Source organism: Dermochelys coriacea, chromosome 2 (genome assembly GCF_009764565.3).
Source record: "Dermochelys coriacea isolate rDerCor1 chromosome 2, rDerCor1.pri.v4, whole genome shotgun sequence".
Lineage (NCBI taxonomy): Eukaryota > Metazoa > Chordata > Testudines > Dermochelyidae > Dermochelys > Dermochelys coriacea.
In genome coordinates this window covers 103,451,939-103,465,817 of record NC_050069.1, presented here as the reverse complement: position 1 = coordinate 103,465,817, position 13,879 = coordinate 103,451,939, and the positions used below count along the sequence as shown (strand labels likewise).

General features: G+C 40.0%; 1 long non-coding RNA gene across 1 annotated transcript; it reads left to right on the top strand.

The window, feature by feature from the left end:
* Positions 1 to 993: 993 nt before the first annotated feature.
* Positions 994 to 10,910, top strand: LOC122458743. Its single transcript, XR_006278960.1, has 2 exons — positions 994 to 2,371; positions 7,179 to 10,910. It is a non-coding gene; the product is annotated as an uncharacterized LOC122458743 (long non-coding RNA).
* The last annotated feature ends 2,969 nt before the right edge of the window (positions 10,911 to 13,879 follow it).

Here is a 13,879-nt window from a genome sequence, read left to right as displayed (position 1 = left end):
CACACTAGTTCCTTCTCTTCCCCTGCTCTGCCAATAGATCACATTTGGTGTTTAGCCCACCGCAGCTTGGTGGAATGAGGGAAAAGAGTTTGAGTTGTTGCTACCCTTGCATTGGATGCCTCTGGGTTGATTCCTTGCCACTGCATACTCTACACATAAGTAAGGCAAAGAGCAGCGGTGGCCTCTGGTGGCTGTAGGCTAGAACTGTGCTAATGTTGCCAATGTCTGCAGCAGTAAACCACGTACAATAGAATCATAGAATCATAGAATATCAGGGTTGGAAGGGACCCCAGAAGGTCATCTAGTCCAACCCCCTGCTCAAAGCAGGACCAAGTCCCAGTTAAATCATCCTAGCCAGGGCTTTGTCAAGCCTGACCTTAAAAACCTCTAAGGAAGGAGATTCTACCACCTCCCTAGGTAACGCATTCCAGTGTTTCACCACCCTCTTAGTGAAAAAGTTTTTCCTAATATCCAATCTAAACCTCCCCCATTGCAACTTGAGACCATTACTCCTCGTTCTGTCATCTGCTACCATTGAGAACAGTCTAGAGCCATCCTCTTTGAAACCCCCTTTCAGGTAGTTGAAAGCAGCTATCAAATCCCCCCTCATTCTTCTCTTCTGCAGACTAAACAATCCCAGCTCCCTCAGCCTCTCCTCATAAGTCATGTGCTCTAGACCCCTAATCATTTTTGTTGCCCTTCGCTGTACTCTTTCCAATTTATCCACATCCTTCTTGTAGTGTGGGGCCCAAAACTGGACACAGTACTCCAGATGAGGCCTCACCAGTGTCGAATAGAGGGGAACGATCACGTCCCTCGATCTGCTCGCTATGCCCCTACTTATACATCCCAAAATGCCATTGGCCTTCTTGGCAACAAGGGCACACTGCTGACTCATATCCAGCTTCTCGTCCACTGTCACCCCTAGGTCCTTTTCCGCAGAACTGCTGCCGAGCCATTCGGTCCCTAGTCTGTAGCGATAAATAAAGTGATATGGCAGCTGTTTACAACAAGCATCTGCTAACTGGACTGAGAAAAAACATGAGAGGTGACAACTGCATATGTTCATTACCCTGAAGCTATTAGCCTATATCATATGTTGCCACGTTGCCATGGATCCCTTTTGAAAACAACTGCACTTCTTTTTTGGTTGTTTTCAAACGTCTCAGGCTCAAGCGCAGAATATTAACACATAAGGAAGAGAAAGAGCTAAGACTCTGCAACATTTAGGCTTTATTACTTCCTCTACGTATGCACAGTCTTCTCTCATTGAGCACTTTCTGAAAATAGAGTTCTCAATGAGTATGTCTACACAGCAGCTGGTAGATGCAATTCCCAGCTGTGGTAGATGTACATGCACTAACTCTGCTCAAGTTAGCACCAAAAAATAGTAGTGAGGCTGTGGCGGCAAGGGTAGTGTCTTGGGCTACCCACCCAAGTACGTAGCCAGGGGGTCAGGAGGGATAATACTCAAATGGCAGCTCAGATAGCCGCTCATGTTGCTACACCTATACTGCTATTTTGAGGCAATAGCTCAAGCAGAGTTAGCATATATACCAGGTGGTGTCCAAACTGTGGCTTGTGAGCTGCATATGGCTCTTTGACTGTTAAAGTGTGGCTCTCAGAGCCCCCTGTGAACCCCCATTCTCGACCTGCCAGACTGGTCGGGGACAGCTCGGGGCTTCTGCCTGCAGCGAGGTGGTTGGGCTAGGGGCTTCTTCTGTCCATCTGTGCGGGGGGGTCTCAGGGCTTCAGTCACAGGAGTGGGGCTGAAGTCCCGAGCCCCAGTCGGCACCTCCCATGGGGCTGAAGCCCCGAGACCCCCTGCAGCCCTGGGCAGAAGTTCCTAGCCCCACCACCGGGCTGAAGCCGGGAGCCCCAGAAGGTGCACCCTGGCTCTTGAACTTCTGAAGGTTGTCGTATATGGCTCGGAGGCTCAGGAAGTTTAGCCACCCCGACACATACATTTCCCTGAGTGGGAATTACACCTCCTAACTTCCATGTAGACATGCCCTACGACATTACCCTATATCTAGGCATACTATCATCCTGTAAACACCCCTTACTAGGAAACTATCTATCATAACACAGCCGTAAGCACAGAATGGTTTAAAAGAAAATTTGCTTTTAAATATATTAATGAACTCCATGTGGTTGCATTAGCAACAGAAACTTCTTAAAGGTTGCAGACTGTAGGCCTGAGCTTATACCACTGAAGTCTATACGAGTGGTTTTTTTTCTCCATAGACTTCAATGGGAGCAGGATCACAATCCTCTATTCTCAGTGCACTCTGCATGAAAGTTGGAGGGGAACTGGATTATTGCTGCATTATTCTACCGTAGAGGAGTGGAAGACACTTGCTAGCATCAGGTAGGTGGATGAGCTCATTATCTTCAAAATTTAAGCAGAAAGCTCTTAATGCACAGTATTATTTAGATAGGTAGTTGAGTTATTATTTTAAATTACAGAAATCATTTTCCTAAATGTTGAGGAAATACACTGTGACTGAGACTATTACACCCATAACATAAAGTGATGTAGCAGAGATCACTGTAAGAATTCTAAAAATGTTTCTTTAAAACAGTAGGAAACATTTTCTCCTTTTTAGAAAAGTCAGACATCATTAATTTTCTTTTAAAATCTAACAAACCTGAAATTGTACAATTGAACATAGTTTCTTCACCTTGAATTTTGCACCAAGTAGTATGGTATATTAAATAAAGTTTTACACTTCTGTGGTGTTTTTCACATGAAAGCAATTTAACTGCTATATACATACGATACAACTGAAATTCAGACAACTTGGGGATGGAGTAGAACAGTCCATTAGCACACAGCATACTGCAAAATAGTGGAAGGAAAAATTTTGGCCAGTAATATCAAGGCAAGACGTGCCACTTGATCATTAATAGCCACACATAGCAGAACCTTGTTTTTTAAGGTCTCATCCAAAAATTTCCACCCAATAAGCTTTGTGGTATGCCATGTTTGGGGTCGGGAAGGAATTTTCCTCCAGGGCAGATAGGAAGAGGCCCTGGAGGTTTTTCGCCTTCCTCTGTAGCATGGGGCACGGGTCACTTGCTGGAGGATTCTCTGCTCCTTGAAGTCTTTAAACCACGATTTGAGGACTTCAATAGCTCAGACATAGGTGAGAGGTTTTTCGCGGGAGTAGGTGGGTGAAATTCTGTGGCCTGCATTGTGCAGGAAGTCGGACTAGATGTTCATAATAGTCCCTTCTGACCTTAGTATCTGTGATCAATCACAGAATGCTCAAGGGCAAAATTTACCTCACCAAGGTAATAAGGTTCATGAAGTGCACAGAAATATAAGGTATAGTCAAGAGAAGAGCTGGATTACAGCCCCTGGGTGCTTGACTTTAGCTTGGTGTACCTTCCCCTAAACTACAGAATATTATGTGATAAGGATCTTGCCCTCACTCTGAGGTACTAGTCCTGCAAATATGTATGTACTTTATTTGATGCATGTTAATAGTCGCTTTGCTCTCTATGAAACTCCAAAAATGAGTAAAATTAAATATGTACTTAAGTGATTGCCATATAGGACCCTTAATCTGTTAACCTATGTTGGGGGGAAGTTCTCCATATTTTATGAACCAAAATTTTGTTCACATGGTTTGTTTGGCGCATTAATGTCTGTGTTTAGAAGTACTAAGTTTTTGCCAAATCATGTAAGAAAACTTATTAGAAATCCATTTTCTTTTTTTGTAATTTTAAAAGGATAAAAATCAATGCTTATTTTAAAGCATGCATTTCCATTTTTTACCAATTTGAATTTTCATGGTTGCAGTAAATTATGGGAGTCAGGGTCAGACAATTATTAAATGACACAGTAGATGCTGACATTCAAAAAGTTAAATCTTTATAACCACTAAAATACAGATTGTCAAAATCATGTGTCAAAATTTACAAAGTATGTACATCTTTACATCAAACTCTAATAAGTTCTCAAACATCATTTTTCTTATTTATCTATCTGTAAATTTCAATTATTATTGATTGAAGTATTTTTGTCAGTCTGTGAGCGTGTGTATGATGAAATCAATGTTTACTAACATTTACTGATAAATATTTAATTGTTCTAAGCCTACATGTAGGACCTGCAATATTTCAGATGTTGTAGGATTTCTTTTCTCCTCAAAAAAGGAAGGAATTTGTATTATTTTATTAAAGTGTAAGCTACGAACACTAAATTATCTGATTGCTTACTTCAAGGCACCAAGTTCCCCCTCTATTGACATTAATAGACACATTGACCGAGTGAGTTGGGAAGCGTATAGTCCTTAGTTGGCATTTGCAGGATATACAACCCCAACAGGAAAGGAAGCAAGGTTATAACAAGACAAATATTCACCATTTTTAGATTCATCATCATTTAAAAAGTAAAAAATTATATTCAACTCACTATCCATTGCTAATTCTGCTTTTTTTCCCCTATCCAAAATAATAATAACATTACCTGTCACATTGAGACACTAAGCTCGTTTCACAGAAGCCTCCAACAAGCTTTCATATAGTAAACTGTTGCTCTAATCCAGTGGGTTAATTATCTTGGTCTGAGGTTAAAGACACTGCAAGTGTGCATCTTAATTAGCTTAACTGAGTAGCAGGTGACCATAAAGCATGGAATCAGAAGGAAAAGTGTGAGTGTTGGGCTGCATAACACCAAATAGAGACACTGAGGAGTGAACTTTGCTCAGATCAACTGTAGTTTTGGTTATATTCAGCTTCTTCTCACCTGGCTTAGAATTCAGCTGGTGATGTGCAGGTGAAAGGCTCTGTAAACAATTATATAGTTGTAGACTTAACTGGAGAGTCAAGAAAATTAACATCTTTAGACAACATTTTCTTAATGATATATTGCATAAATTGTACAGCTCCAAGTGGTACAACCTCAAAATTTCCTAACTATACCAACATCCAGTCATATGAAAAACTCATAATAATACTTCACTTCTTTAATGTTCTTTGTCTGAGAGTTTCAAAGCATTTTACTCACATTGATTAAACTTCACAATAGCCCCATAAAGCAGGCTGTTTTAATGATAGAAAACAGATGCACAGAGGACTTTTCAAAAGTCATACAGAAGTTTGTGGAAAACCCAGAATTAGAATTCATGCATGTCTCCTAACTTTAACTCCTGTGCTATCAGACCATCCCAATTCTTTCTTTAAACTCTTGTTTAGATCCTAGTCAATGGTATCTCCTGTACAATAACAATTTTAAGGGTTATAGGAATTTGGACTGGAATTACTTGAATTGTATGACTAAGAATTTTTTCCTAGTTTGTCTATAACACAAATAAAGTACTCTTATTTTTTGTAAAGAAGAAGGATGTTCTTGTGGTTAACTCAAAAGATGTGATTTTAATTTCCAACTATGCCACACTGCAGACAATCTTTATGTCCATATTTCCTAACTTTTGAGGGCTTGACTCTGCAACAGTTTTTTTTCTAACTATAATTTCCTAGATTTTTTAAAAGGTTATTTGAAAACAAACAAACAGAAAAAAACAAATTCCTTTGTATGGAACTACAGAGTACATCTACACTGCAACGTAAGCCCACGCTTACTAGAATTTGAGTTAGGAGACCCTGGGTTTGTTAACCTAGGATTTGAGTGTCCACACTTATTTGTAATCCCAGATTAGGAATTGTTGAACCCGAGGGCCCAACCTGGGCCAGCATCTATGCTGCATTATGCAATCCCAAATCCAACCACCCATATCCCAGTCTTCTTAACACCCTCCCAAAAATGTGGCTGCTCTAGCCCTTTGTTCATGATGCAGTGTGTGAAAAGCTGACTGTCCGCCAAACTTGACTATGCAGAGGAGAAAGAAAGTCAGCCTGTGGAGGGCTTTCAGAGCATGAGTCCAGTGGGGCTGCATCTACAGTACAAAGCCACAGGGCTTGAAGCCTGGATCCCCTCTTGATTCAGGCTTGGACCCTCAGTTAGTTGTGATTTGTGTGTAGATAGAAGGGGGATTGGGCTCAAGCCTGACTTTGAACCCTGGATTTACACTGCAGTGTAGACAGTGCCTAATTTTTGCCACGGCACCTCTAGACTTGGCAGTTCATAGCCCCATCTGTCTGCTGCATTAATTATGAATGTAAAAAAATGTGTTTGAATCCTAGCACCTCTTTCATTACTAATTAAGCACAGAGTGTAGACATACCCACAGTGACCTTCCACATGGGTCATCAATATGGTTGGGCTCTTTAGATCCACAGCACATAACTCTACTACAGTGGTTCCCAAACTGGGGTTTGTGAACCCCTGGGGGTTTGCAGAACGTTACAGGGGGTTCGCCAGAAAAATTTCACTAATGGCAGCCAGAGGACCCCGGGCATTGGAGGCAGCAGGTGGGACCTGGTTGCAGGGCAGACAGCCCGAGCCCCAGGGAGAGCAGGGCAGGGCAGTTGGGGCTGGCAGCCCGAGCCCTGCCTTTGTCAGCCGGGGAGCTGGCCGCCAGAACCCCAACGCTCCACGTGGGGCTGGCAGCCCGAGCCCCGGCGGTCAGCGGGACCTGCAGCCCAAGCTCAGTGGAGCTCAGTTGACCGGAGCAGTCAACGGGGTCCAGCAGCAGGAGCCCCATGGAGTGCAGAGGAAATTTAAACTTAAATCCCTGGAAATATTCATTTTTAGGAGGGGATTCATGAGATTTCACAATTTAGTGAAAGGGGTTCGCAGGCTGTTAAAGTTTGGGAACCACTGCTCTACTGCATATGCGAATGGAGTAACTGGCAGCAGTAATAGATTATTACCTTCTGCGAGGACTAGCCAGTAGAAATGAATGGAGATGCACACTTTGCTAGTGTGTTTCATAGCTATTTGCTAGACAGCAGAAGAACATTCGGACTCTAATCCTGGATTAAATTCTGGGTTTTGTAGGTGAGTATGCTTTAGGGATTATAAACTCTTCTGCCCCGGTCCTTTCTGACTACCTCTTTCTGCCCCTATCATCTGCTTGCTTGTCTGGGGTCCCTTTTGCCTCTACTTCTCCCCTAGAGCCTGGCTCTTTGTCCCTCCCCCCTCACTCTGTCCCTATTCTTCCCTGCAGTCTATATTGCACCCCTCCACTCTCATCATCCCCACTACATTCAAAAGGACTTGGGGGGCATAGCCAATGTTTCCCCCTTCTGTCCCTTTTCACCCCTAGCAGCTGGAATGAGCAGTTGTAAGAAAAGTCCTGTACAGCTCCAACTTGAAGCATGCTCATTGTGGACAGAATCTTCAGAGAATTTAGCTGCAAAACTCTAACAGGTGTCTACTGAGCATGTGTGAATTGTGGTTTCCAGAGGCTCATAATTTGGCTAGGTGTGGGTGGATTTTCTGGGGGGACATTAAAAGGCACATCCTTCCATAAGTAGTGTGACACACACACACACACGCTAAATTTCAAATTGCTGCTTCAAAGCATGAAGGCACTAGCGCTTTTCCATGAAACAATTGCATGCATTTTTTTAAAAACATAGACTAAACAATGCATTATTCCCTAATTTCATTCTTCAATACCACTGAAGCATTTTACCTGAAACTTAAAAATAGTTTCTGGCAGACACCTACCCATGAAACATTTCAGACCAAACAGTTAAAATTTGGCAAAAATTATAAGCAACTGAAGACAGAGTCTCATAACAGGAAATGTTAGGCAACCTTACTGTAGGTGCACTATCATTTCTGCCTCTATGAATAAGAATGAAAATAATCTGGTTAAGAAGTTTCAACCCCATCTCAAAAATAAGGAGATTTAATATCAGAAACTGTTTTTCAGGTATTGTTGTTCCATGTATATTTATTTAACTACAGCCATTCCAAGTTGACTCTAGTCTAATCAACTCCTTGTCTGCTTCCTCCACCAGCAGCAGGACTAGCCCATGTCAGAAAACATGGCTATCATTTGTGAAGGCAAGTGCCAAACTGCAAACAGTTTTAATTCACACTACTGAAAGCAGTGACTGTATATGCAAAATATGACATCTGAGAAGTATATAACATTTGCCTTGTAGAAGGACTTGCCAAGTAAGAGAGGAGATAAATGAGCAACTAGACTAATGGAAATAACAGACTTAAAACTGAAAGGGACAGAAACCAAACAGAGTACAGCACCTAAGATATATTTGAAGAAATGTACTAAGAATGGAAAACATCTAGCAGAGAGAGTCAGTGAAGCATGTAGTAATACAATTAATTATCTGGAGAGCTAGTTGAACAAGTTGTAAGAAATTAGTGAAATGAATAATAATTAGGAACACCTGATAACTAGTAAAATAGTGTTTAGAGGGAAAAAATAGAATCTTGCAGTGCTATTATCTTATTCTATTATGCTATTATGTTGGACTCCCTCTGGGTGTTGTTTTCTGTTCTGTTTTCATTCCATCACCTCCAACCACCTACTTCTATGCTGGATGCAAGCAGATGTTCTTAGAAATGTAGATCTCTGGAGCTACCTGTGATAGTCTGTCCACCTTTTTTCCCCCCTCTCAGTTGCAACTTTCCCAGCCCCCACATTGTCAGGATGTTTAGCCCTCATTAGCGGAGTTAGTTGCTTGTGAACTTTTCTGCCTAATTGTCAAAAAGATTTTATGTTTTTAAAAACAGCGGTAGTCATAGTTCAGACAGTTACAAGTACATGCTATAACAGATCAAATAAGAAGTAAAAATCTTGATCAAGCCAGAGGACACATGAGAGAAGTACTACCTGAGTTTTCATTAAACAGATCTGCTGTATATATAGATCCTTATGTGTGTATGAGGGATTCAAAGAAGCCACATTTTCCCACCTGAAAATTCCCTTGTCACTGATGCTAATCTGATTTAGTGAACCCCATCCCCACCTGCAGCTCCCGCTTTTGTGCAGGTGGGGAAGCAAAGCTACAGGACAGTGCCCTTCAGCTATACCCAGCTGGTGTGCATTAAAATCACCACCACCAGGGTTTAGGGTGAGGTCAATCTGCCCTGAGAATTATGGAGCCATGACTACTCTCACCTCTTCCTCTCTCTTTGCTGTGCCAAATGAATCTGTGCCACAGTCCATCTTAGAAACTCATATGGCCTCATTACTGTAATATCTTAGTATCTCACAATCTTTAATGTATTTTATCCTCACAACCCCCTGTGAGATAGGGAAGTGTTATTATCCTCATTTCATAGGTAGGGAACTGAGGTACAGAGAGATTAAGCGACTTGCCCAAGGTGACACAGGAAGTCTGTAATGGAGCAGGGAATTGAACCCCATTCTCCTGTATTCCAATTTAGTGCCCTAACTATTGGACAATCTGATATAACTGGCTGAGGAAAGGTATCAGACAGCATCATCTATTGTCCCTCAATGTAGTTGCAATCCAAGATTCTATATGGCTGGAGCTGATTAAAGTACAAAAGAAACAGGCTAAACCTCAAGATGCTTATAACCCCTGCTGAATTGCCATGGGAATCTTATAACTGTGATGCTGGAAAACCAGCTAAACTGTATATGATCCTTAGAGGCTTAACAAGTGGCACTTCAGTTGTAATCAGGACAATTCACTTGTGTGTGGGTATCAAAGAAATGTTAAGTAGACCAGCAATCACTATCCCATTCATTTGTAGTAATAGGAATCAAGAGTAGATGCGAAGTGTGTTTGTCTGTGTGCCTATGTCTTGTTTGAAGTTTACTAATGTCATCAAATTAGCTTTTAGATACTAAATCCTTTTTATGTCTTAATTGTCTTTACATTATATATGCGGCTCTGTTCAGTCAACCTTAAGATCAAAGATGTATAAACACTGCATGAACTAATGATATTACTTATATTGTCTTCATCTTATCTATTCCTATTATAACAAGTGACCAGCAATTGCTTTATGTAAATCAGTGTAGAGGAATTGCCTGTGTATGCATAGGAAATATTATGTTAACTTAAAAGGATGAGTCCTTGTGGGCTCAATAAAGAGGAATCTTTGAACACATGTTGTGCTCAAGAAACTTGGTAGCTTGTTTCAACTATAAAAAAGAGGCGTTGGGTATGATCCTGTAATCTCTAGTCTGCTGAACTTTTAAACAGGGAAAGTTTAAGCCATGAGATGGAGATCTCCAAGAAACTACTTGGATTGCCCTGGATAATTCATGGAAGGCCTCTAATAGACTCTACATCTAAGATGTTTTTTGGACTCTAATCTTTTTGGGTGATCCAGAGAGACTCATTGCAGGCTAGCAGATTTAACATTACTGCTATTATCCGGATCTACAAACTCTGAAATTAACCGTAATGTATATGATTCATTTTAACCTCTTAATAACTCTTCCCTTTTTATTTTAATAAAGGTTTATGTTTTAATTATTAAAGGATTGGCTATCAGTGTGATTTGGGGGTAAAATCTGAAGTATATTTTAACCTGGGGTGTGTCTGAGCCTTTGTGATTGGAAGAACTTTATATGTGATTTCTGGTTTTAATAATTATTTATCACAGAAATCTGGTTGTCTGGGTGGTAAACCGGGGACTGTGTTTGGGCTTCTTGTTAACCAGTGGTGATGCAGGAGCTCACTTTTGTTACTGGCTTGGTGAAATCTAATTCTAGAATAGGCCACCAGTTTTGGATTGTTTCTTACAGTCTGCCCTGAATTTGGCCTTCTCATGGGTGACCCATACCAGCATGGCAATAACAAAGGGAGTCACCTCACTAATATAGTGAAGGGAGATACCCTGTTGAGAAGAGGCTATTGAAGAGGAATTACATCCTTTGGAATTTTGATAATCCAAATAAATTAAACTGGACAAAACCTTCAGTTTCAGGCATTTCCACTTCTGAAGCCTCAGCTTCCAAGGCATGAGTGTCCATTGACTTCCTCCACAAATGATTTTCAACACTGTTAAAATTATAGATTTGGGGTACTTCTGGTGGATGAAATAAAAAAAAATCTGGTCTCAGGTTTTGACTCTTGTGGATTTTTATCCTGTTGAAGCTAAAAATTCATAACTTAATTTTGGATTTTCAGTTCTGCTATACTAGTTACAATAAAGAATACTTGTGGTAAGAACTTCTTATGAGCCATAGTACCATGTAATATTGTGTATGATATCCACATGTCCAAGAATGAATATCACAGGATAGAAGTGCAGGAACAGTTAGGGTTAGATTAGTTAAATTTAAACTATTTCTCTCCCCCTACCTCCGAGTTGGGTCTTGGGATAGATGCAAAATTAAATTCCTGGCTATTTGCCACTAGAATTTATCTTAGAAGACATTAGCAGAAGGATTCTGTCCCTACTATGGAAGAGTGTATGGAGCCCCTGGGTACTTGTCTTTCCATGAGCAAAATTGTGTATATGATAAGTAGATAGAAGAAGGCTGTGTCAGTGGTTAGACTACTGGCTTCTGACCCAGGAGACCTGTGTTCAATTCCCTGCTCTCTCACAGACTGTCTGTGAGAGTTTAGGCAGTCATTTAGTCTTTCTGTGCTTCAGTTTCTCATCTGTAAAATGGGGATAATTGTACTTCTCTATCTCACAGGGATGTTGTGAGGATAGTGACTGTGAGTGATTGAATGCTGTCATGATGGGGGTTCTTTATATATAAGGATCTCCCAAAATACAGGACTCTGACATAGGTACTATATAATGCTGAACAGTATTAGAGTTATTATGGAAATCAAGAATATTATCTTTCACCATTCTTATATGAAGACTGTGCAGAATTATTGTAGCTACTACAACATTCAGCTTTAAAACTCTGAAGTCCTACTGAATACTTTTATGCATTGCACATTGCAATGGCCAAGTCACTCCTCTTTAAATGTCCTTAGTAGCTTTTCCATGTCCAAACTCCAATGTGTCATGTTTGAGCTTCTTTACTACATCTTTTAAAGCCTTTCACACCTCTGTTCCTCCCCAGTTATCTGCTCTTGTATCTGCTGTATCACCCTTCAACACATACCCCACTAACGATGCCAACCTTGATGGCAACCTGAATGGCAACTATCTGCTTCACCCACAAGCACGTGTGTGTGCTTCTTTCCATGTTTATGTATAACATGCTCGTCCTGAACCACTCCATAAAGTTACTAACCTGTCCTTCAGTTCTTCTTAAGAACTACTCCTACAATTGTGTCTGCAGGAGATCAACTGATAATGGCTAAGCAGAAAAACAGTGAAGATTGCTGATATTTAAAACAAAGATTTTATAGTATATTTATAGTGTAGTATAGAATTATGAACGTATGCAAAAAGTAAATGCATAATTTGTATTTATTTCCTGTTAATCTGACCCTCCTTTTTCATGACCCTCCTACTGTTTGTTCCATTCACTTGTTGCACCTGGTTTTAAACTAGATAGAAAGACATGGTCCATATCCTAAAGAGCTTACGGTTTATACAGTAAAAGAACGACACCTACTCTACACACCTGGAAGTCAATGAAGACACTGATAGGAGCAAGACCAGGTCATAAAAGCAGCATATTCAAAATTATACTGACAGGTACACCCTTCTCATCTGCTGAAATAATTCATGCCTTTAATTTTAATCCTTTCCTTCATGTGGGAAGTCTATCAACCATATATCTAGTCACACCATCTAAATTATAAGATGAGAAATATATGTGAGTATTCCTACTTTATAAATACTCCCTCCCCTTGGCAAAAAAAAGCAGCTCTCCAGTCAGAGAAAAGAACATCAATGCTATGTGCAGCAACACAATGAGAGAGTAAAGGGTTCATAAACTGTCTCTGAATAAATAGGTTCACTTTTTTTCCTTTTAGGTATTTGTTTACTCAAATATTCTTAACTGACTTGGTCTTTATTTTCAGAACTAAATTAAACCTCTAGAGCCCATGACAGGTCAAACAAGGACTTTCATCACAGAGATGATATAAAGCAACCCTTGAAGACTATGTTCATGTCAATAATCAACATAAGAGTCCTTATTGAATCGTTGTTTGCAAAGGTACTAAAAAGAATGATGCATTCTGAGGAATCTGTGATCAGCACATTATAGGATATTCTCATATGCTTCCATGATGAGATTTTATTTACATTTTTAAAGATTATTATTAATTCACACAGAAAATTACCATACAAACTCTTAAGGCAGCATGACCAGCCCTCAACAGGAAGGAAATAGAGCGCTCACCATGTTCTTAACTGACTTCTGATATCCGAATCTTACAGCAAATGTGGTACAATAATATCATGCAGTGATCTTATTCATTAGATTTAGTGAACAGGGTAGATGTGGTAAATCTGCATTGATAGATGCTTTTGTGTGTTCAAACATGAAAGTTATATTAAGAAAAGGGTGACACTGAATAAAAAAAGAGAAAAAAGGTTTCTAAACTTCTCACCTTTTTACTTCTGTTCCGTTCCATCAAGCTACATTTTTTCTGGTTCTAAAATTAACACATCCCTGCCTCTCATGACTAAAAGCATATGCTAGTATAATTTCGGCGTACTGGGAGACCAGCAATACCAAGATAGTGGTAAGAATCTTTTAAATTTAGTAAATAAAACCAAGAGTATGGTTAAGAGTCCATTAGCAAGTTCCTCTTCTAGATCTGTCACTGAACTGCCTGCTCCAAAATAGAGTCCATACACATTGGGTTTGAAGATCATGATAGAATAACATTGTATATTTTATTGATAAACACATTATGCATAATTCAAATATCATTTTTTCTAGTAGTCATGGAAAAAATGATTCACTTAGCTTGAATAGATCTATATGCATAAGAATGACTCAGTAAATACAGTCCACTAAAAAGAGGCCAGAAAGAAAGAAACACAGTGCCCCTAATTTATATAATCCAAAAGAAACACGGTAGTCCCATGTAATCACATGACTCCAGGTGCTGGGGTTTCAAGAAAAACAACAGATGCAGTGAG